Here is a 6,446-nt window from a genome sequence, read left to right on the forward strand (position 1 = left end):
TCAGAGAAGTTAAGCTGCATACACAGATTTACAAATACATGCACGAGAAATTTAGAAATGCGGGAAACATCTTTAATTTTTCTTTTTCTTTCTAAAAGAAAAGATTGAAAATCTTCACACACACCCTTTAATTCACCATTTATGTATGCTGCAGTATATACCCTTTTGAAGTTTTTTTTTTTAGCTTTAATTTTACTTGTATAAACATGCGGCTGAGGGAAGAGGGATTAAAACAGAAAACTTTTACTTTGCTATCAGAAATATCTAGTAGATTTTTGATAAGTTGATAGCAAAGAGGATTAATCAAACTAGTTGTCACGATCTGATCTCTGTGTCTGTGATCGGCACTAAGAAATGGATAGGTTTAAAACCACTAAAGTCCTGTAATAAGTTTTATTAATCGATATTCAATAAAGTGCATATGAAAACATAATATTGATCCTCTCTGACATGTCATACACAAATCTCTAACTGGTCATTGATAACATTTTCACCTTTTGTTATAAACCAGGTTAAACATAACATATCAAAAATACTACTGCGGAAAGATAAAATTTTAAATTATTCAAATATAAAAGTATAAGTTCATTACAATAGACCCGATGGAGAAGAAAGTCGGGCTATCAAAATGAAGGACGGCGAAGAACTCTAACTGTCACCTGAAAAAATAAAATCGAGCCTGTCAACCTCGAGAGTGAGTTAAAATCATACAACCCTGTAACTATTGCAGTCTCCTAAATATAATATTCACTAAATCAGTATATCATGTCATTTTGTATTATAGTACGAGTCATGCTATAATTTAGAAAGAAAGTATATTTGAAGACTTATGGGACGAATAGCTCAGCAGAACCCTAACTCCAAATGCTAGTAGCCTTTTGGCCCTCTTATTCCAATAGGTATGGTGCCCAAAGAGCAAAGCTCAACCAAGGTCCTTACATTAAGCATAGACACTTGATTCCCAATTAAGCCGGCGCTCGGAGAGCATTACTCGACTAGGGACCTTTGTCCAGCAGTCAAGCTTTCACAGCCTAGAGAATTATACTCGACCAGGGCAAAATTCAAAAATAATCTTTATTACCTGTATCTAATTATTACCGATGTGCACGCAGCCCTAATATAACCCATCAGGTGGCATGTTCTACTGTCACCTCATCCCAATATCACAATTACAATATTTATAAGAACCATAAATAGAATAATCATAGGCCAACATAAATTATTCAATAACATATTAAAAATTAAAAATTTAGAAATATCGGGATTAGTAAACATGCAATTATAAGTAGTTATAATAATACTAGTATTAAAATAGCATTAATTAAAAATATCAAAAATAATAACATAAATTTACTAATAATAATACTAATGTTATTCGTGATAATTATCAATTAAACGAAATTACTTATAATAACGATAATGATAACCATATTAAATATAAATCATTAAACATCCCAATAAATTTAGATATGCTAATGGTACAGTGATTATATGACTTTAACTATAGTTTTGTCGCGCTCCGTAGTCCGCTCCTACGCTTCGGGTGGAGCTGGCGAGATGGACGAATTATCTATTCACGAAAATACTTCGTTAATAGATGTTCTTAAATTTTCTTAGGCCTAGACCCTGTAGATTAGGCTGCCTAAAAATATTTCAGACTTGAAAATTCTGTCAAAAATTCGGCAAAACCTCCTCTAAATTATGGATATTTACCTCCCGTAGAACAGGTCCAGAACCTGCTAGAAACACTTCAAATATTTTGCAATTAACTAACGAGAGTTGAGCTGCTAGTACTGTATTATTTTTTTTGACTCCGCAATATACCACAAATCACAATTAATTAAATCCAATTAAGTTTAATTTATCTATAATTGATAATTAACAGCAACAAAATTTTTCTAAAATTATAACATAATTTTTGAGGTCTAAATTAAATTATACCGAGCTGAAATTTCAATTCCTACCAACAGTTTCGGAATTCAAATTCGTAAGCGTCTACGGGAAGCTCGCATTGCAAGGAGTCCGAAAACACAAGAGTTTCGATTGGACATCGGTAGGCGGCCAAAACAGCGACGACAACTCCTTCTTCCTTCGGTTGAAGTCGCTGTGGAAGGGAAGGAGAAGGGGAAGGGCAACACAGTAGCGTGGGGGGAAGGAGGCGCTGCTGGCGGCGGCGGTGGCCTGTTCGGTGCGCAAGCAGGAGGGGAAAGAGGGGAGTCGATGTAGGGGAGAGGAAAGGGGAGGAAAGAAAAAAAAGAGAAAAATATTTTTTAAAATTATTATTATTATTATTATTATTATTATTTTCGGGTATTACACTAGTATTGGGTGTATCTTTTAATTTTATTAACTAAGATTTGTTTTTCTGTTTCGACTCAACACCCTAAAATTTATTTCTAAATATAAAGATAAACGAAATCAAACTGAAATTAAAAAATTGAAATCAAAATTGAGTGTTTTAATTCAGTTTTAATTATTTTAATAGTTCAATTTATATCAGTTTTAAATTTTATGGACTAGAATAAATTCAGTTCACTTCAGTTTTTAGTAAAAAAAGAAAAGAAAATAGTTTGCAGTTTTAACGATATTATGACTTAAATTTTTTAAAGTCGTAAACTTTGTTTTTAAATTAAAAAATTTTATTTTTATGTATGTAAAATAAGAGCATGTCATTGAAATAAATACTCAAGTTCACATTTTAAAAAGTTCAAATGGGATACTTAAGAGCTTATAGCTCAAATAGTATTTTTTTTTTTAATTTAATTAAAATTTTTAAATTCGAATTTTAATATAAAACTCAAATAAAAACTTAAATCAGAAACTAAATCATATTAATTTAGTTTGATTTCATTCGCTTATAATTTATAAGGAATCCGATCGGTTCTATTATTTTGACCCTGCTTCGTTTTTAATCTAATTGCTAACTCCGATTAAATGAAGCAAAATATTTCAAATTATCACATACCAACGTCAATAACAATAAAAACAATAAAAAAAGAAGAAAAAGGAAAGGAAAAAGAGGCATGGTATTGTTAAGTCAACCCTCCAAATATCATTATTCATTAATGGAAATTCAAAAAGGTGGGCAGTAAAGAGTCTCGATCTACTTGAGAGATACTATTTTCAATCTTGTGTATTTATTAATATTGGAACAAAGAGAATTCTTTTGCCAAAACAATTTGAATCATTTTTCTGTTTTCTCATTAACCCATCTTATAAAAATCAATTTTAGCTGAGTGATATAACATTATTAATTTATATGTATTTATAAATAACGTCACAAACATAACTTTGCAAGAACTTATCTGTATTGAATTCATATGTAACAGTAAAATAAGGGATGTAAAACGAGACATTTGAAAACAGGTCCATTTTGGAACCACAAGGCCTGAAATTTGGAAGATATAGTTTGACAAGTTGACATTTTTGAAATGGAAAGAAAACAAAAACTATATATTTTTTCTCCATTTCTCTCATCTTCTTCATTTTTTTCTATCTTTTCTCCGCTCCTCAAAATTTAATAAATAAATAAAAATTTATATAAAATTTTAAGTAAATAAAATCAAATTTTGCAATTCATTCCTCTCAAACAATAAGGTCATATCCCAACAAATTTCATTTATTTTCATAATTCAAATCCTTCTATTCCTTTTATATATTTTGAAAGTTAAACTTTTTAGCTATGGGGCATAACTTAATATTTGAAAAGAAAAAGGGGAGGAGGAGCCTCCTTTTTCTTGTCCTTTTTTTTTTTTTTTCTGTAAACTAGTCTTTTTGATTAATTGCTTCTTTCTTTAAAATCATTCCATTAGAATGGAATCCACCCTCTCCTTCATCGCCGATGCTACTAAAGAGGCATTGACCACTTCGGCCTCTTCCCTTTAGCCGGTGCCTCAGCTAAGCAAAAGAAGTCTTAATAGTTATATTCTTTTGTACGGTTTCGTCTCATTACCACTACCACCATTTACAACCTTCGTTACACCTTCCGAATTCCTCTCGTCAGCACCACCGCCGCCGTTTGGCATGTCATACAATTATTGGTGTTGGCTGCACCATCTTAATTTGGTGTTGGTTGTTATCTGGAGTGTGTGGTTGTTTTGGGTCCAAATGGATGTTTAATGTTATGTTAAATTAAAATTTATATGTGTTGTTAATATTAGATAGATTTTTCTTTTATATTTTTTTCTAAGAAAATATGAAAAAATTATAATCTTGCAATTAAAGAGAAGAGAAAATAAGTATACATGTCGCTCACGTGTGTTACTCAATGACATAAATCCTTTTTTTTTTAAATTACCACATTGACTGTCTCAACAGCTTTCCATAAGTGTGGCTAATGGAAATTGATGGTAAGGAATTTAGTGTTATTAAAGCTTATAGGATTTAGTAGTTACAAATTAAAATTTAGAGTCTTTAGTGGCAAAAGTTTAGGACAATGAAGGTAATTTAGCCACAAGATTTGTAAAATCATGTTTATGCTATTATGTTCCTATATTATTAACAAGCATTAAGGTAGAAAGTGAATTGATCACTTCTAACAATTTCTAAAAAAACATTTATGATGACTTGGTAACTTGATCTTTTTATTAGAGAAAAAGGATTTCATTAAAAAAAAAATGAATGGGTAAAAATTTCTATCAAAAGATTGCTTCGTTAAAAACCTTTTGAGATAAAAATTCAGTGAGATAAAACCTCACAAAAAAAGGAGTGCAATCGAAATATAATTACATAGACTATAATAAAATAAGGTCATGAAGCCATACGGGGCAATCATCCTCAATGAATTCCCTAATAATAGGGATAGAAACACTAAATTTTGCTAATTCATCAGCCACAACCATTAGCCCTCCTCTAAACTATCTGAAAATCAATCACACCACCCTCTCTAGCAAGACAATAAATATCATTAGCAATCAATCCGGCTTCAGAGATTGAGTTTTGACTCTTAAACAAATTAATAGCCTCGGTGCTATCGCTTTCAACAATTAAATTCCGAATACCACAGTCTCTAGCTAGAATGAGGCCATCCCATAAAGCATATAACTTACTCAAAAGGACGGAAGTACTCCAAATCAAAGAATTAGCTGAAGATACAAGATTTAAGCCAAAATTATTCTGAATTGTTACACCTGTAGCACATGTATCCAATTCTACATGAAAATTTAATTTGGTTTGGCCCAATTTTGATTTTGTCCATACAGCATCTGGTAACTTGATCTTTTGGATGCATACAGTCAAGAACAATTAACAAATTCATTCGGCTTAGTTAACTTCTAAATAAAATAGTTAATCCAAAATTAGTTTCCTAGTTCAGATTGGAATAGAGAAACCCATCTTTATTTTCTTTCCGAGGGATGTGGGATTTTACGCATACAACTTTAGGTCTAGCTACAAGTGGTATTACCACTAATTTGTATAATGGAAATATCACTATCTTTCCATTTGAATCTCTCAGTTGAAAGTACAATTCATAGGAACTGATTGGCATGGACTTCACATATACACATGATTAAATTTTGATTGCTATCATTGCCACTAGTTATATAGGGTCATCATTAGTCTAACTTTGATGAAATTGTGGAAGACGGTTAATGGTGGGAGAGAAAGATAAATTGAATTTACTGTTATTATCGCTGTATTTAGAAAGTGATTCAAATTCTATTTTTGAAGTTTTATTTCAAAGTATCTGATGCCATTGACAGTTGCTGGGTAAAAATACCTCCATTGCTACTCAATTTTGCACTAAATATCAATTTCATACTATGTTTCTAATTTTCTTTATCTTTCATACCTATGTTCAATTTTTAATTTCAGATAATGGATACCCAATAAGATTAAGTGTAATTTCATATTATTGTCATTTAATACCTAAAAGTTTATATAGTAAGATATAGAATTTCTATATTCGAAAAGTCTATCATTTGATCCTTAATCATCCCCATATAATTAATTTAAGAGTAATTACTGTTTACTTCATGTATTTTTCCATATTATACTAGTTATTCTGTAATATTTAGAAATTATATTTTTTATTCTTCTATTTTATAATTTAATATTAAAAACTCTTTCTATCAGAATTTCTATTAAATAATCGTTAATTAAGTATTTGTCCCTCGATCTCTAGTATAATTATACAAATTTCTCTTATAGTTTATTTATTATACTATAATTCTCTTATCTGATTTTGTGCAAAAATTAATTTTAGTATATGTACAAAAATAATTAATTGTTGTTCTTTAATTACTCTTTTTTCTAGTATAATTAAATCCTAGTAAAATTTAGATATCTTAAAAGTATTTCTATTTTGTAAAATATTAAAAATTCATATAACTTAACTTAAATTATTAAAATAAAATAAATATTATTCTTATTATTAATTTTATTAGATTAAAATTGTAACTTTGATAAAAAGTTTAAGGATCAAATTATATTTTCTTATCAATTTA

General features: G+C 29.7%; 1 long non-coding RNA gene across 1 annotated transcript; it reads right to left on the bottom strand.

Annotated features, from left to right (window-relative positions):
* Window positions 1–363: 363 nt before the first annotated feature.
* LOC125369468 lies at window positions 364–2,286 on the bottom strand. The gene is made up of 2 exons (XR_007215150.1): window positions 1,965–2,286; window positions 364–659 (listed from the first exon to the last, which is right to left on the bottom strand). It is a non-coding gene; the product is annotated as an uncharacterized LOC125369468 (long non-coding RNA).
* Between the last annotated feature and the right edge of the window lie 4,160 nt (window positions 2,287–6,446).

The sequence above is a fragment of the Ricinus communis genome, chromosome 3 (genome assembly GCF_019578655.1).
Source record: "Ricinus communis isolate WT05 ecotype wild-type chromosome 3, ASM1957865v1, whole genome shotgun sequence".
Taxonomy (NCBI): Eukaryota; Viridiplantae; Streptophyta; class Magnoliopsida; order Malpighiales; family Euphorbiaceae; genus Ricinus; species Ricinus communis.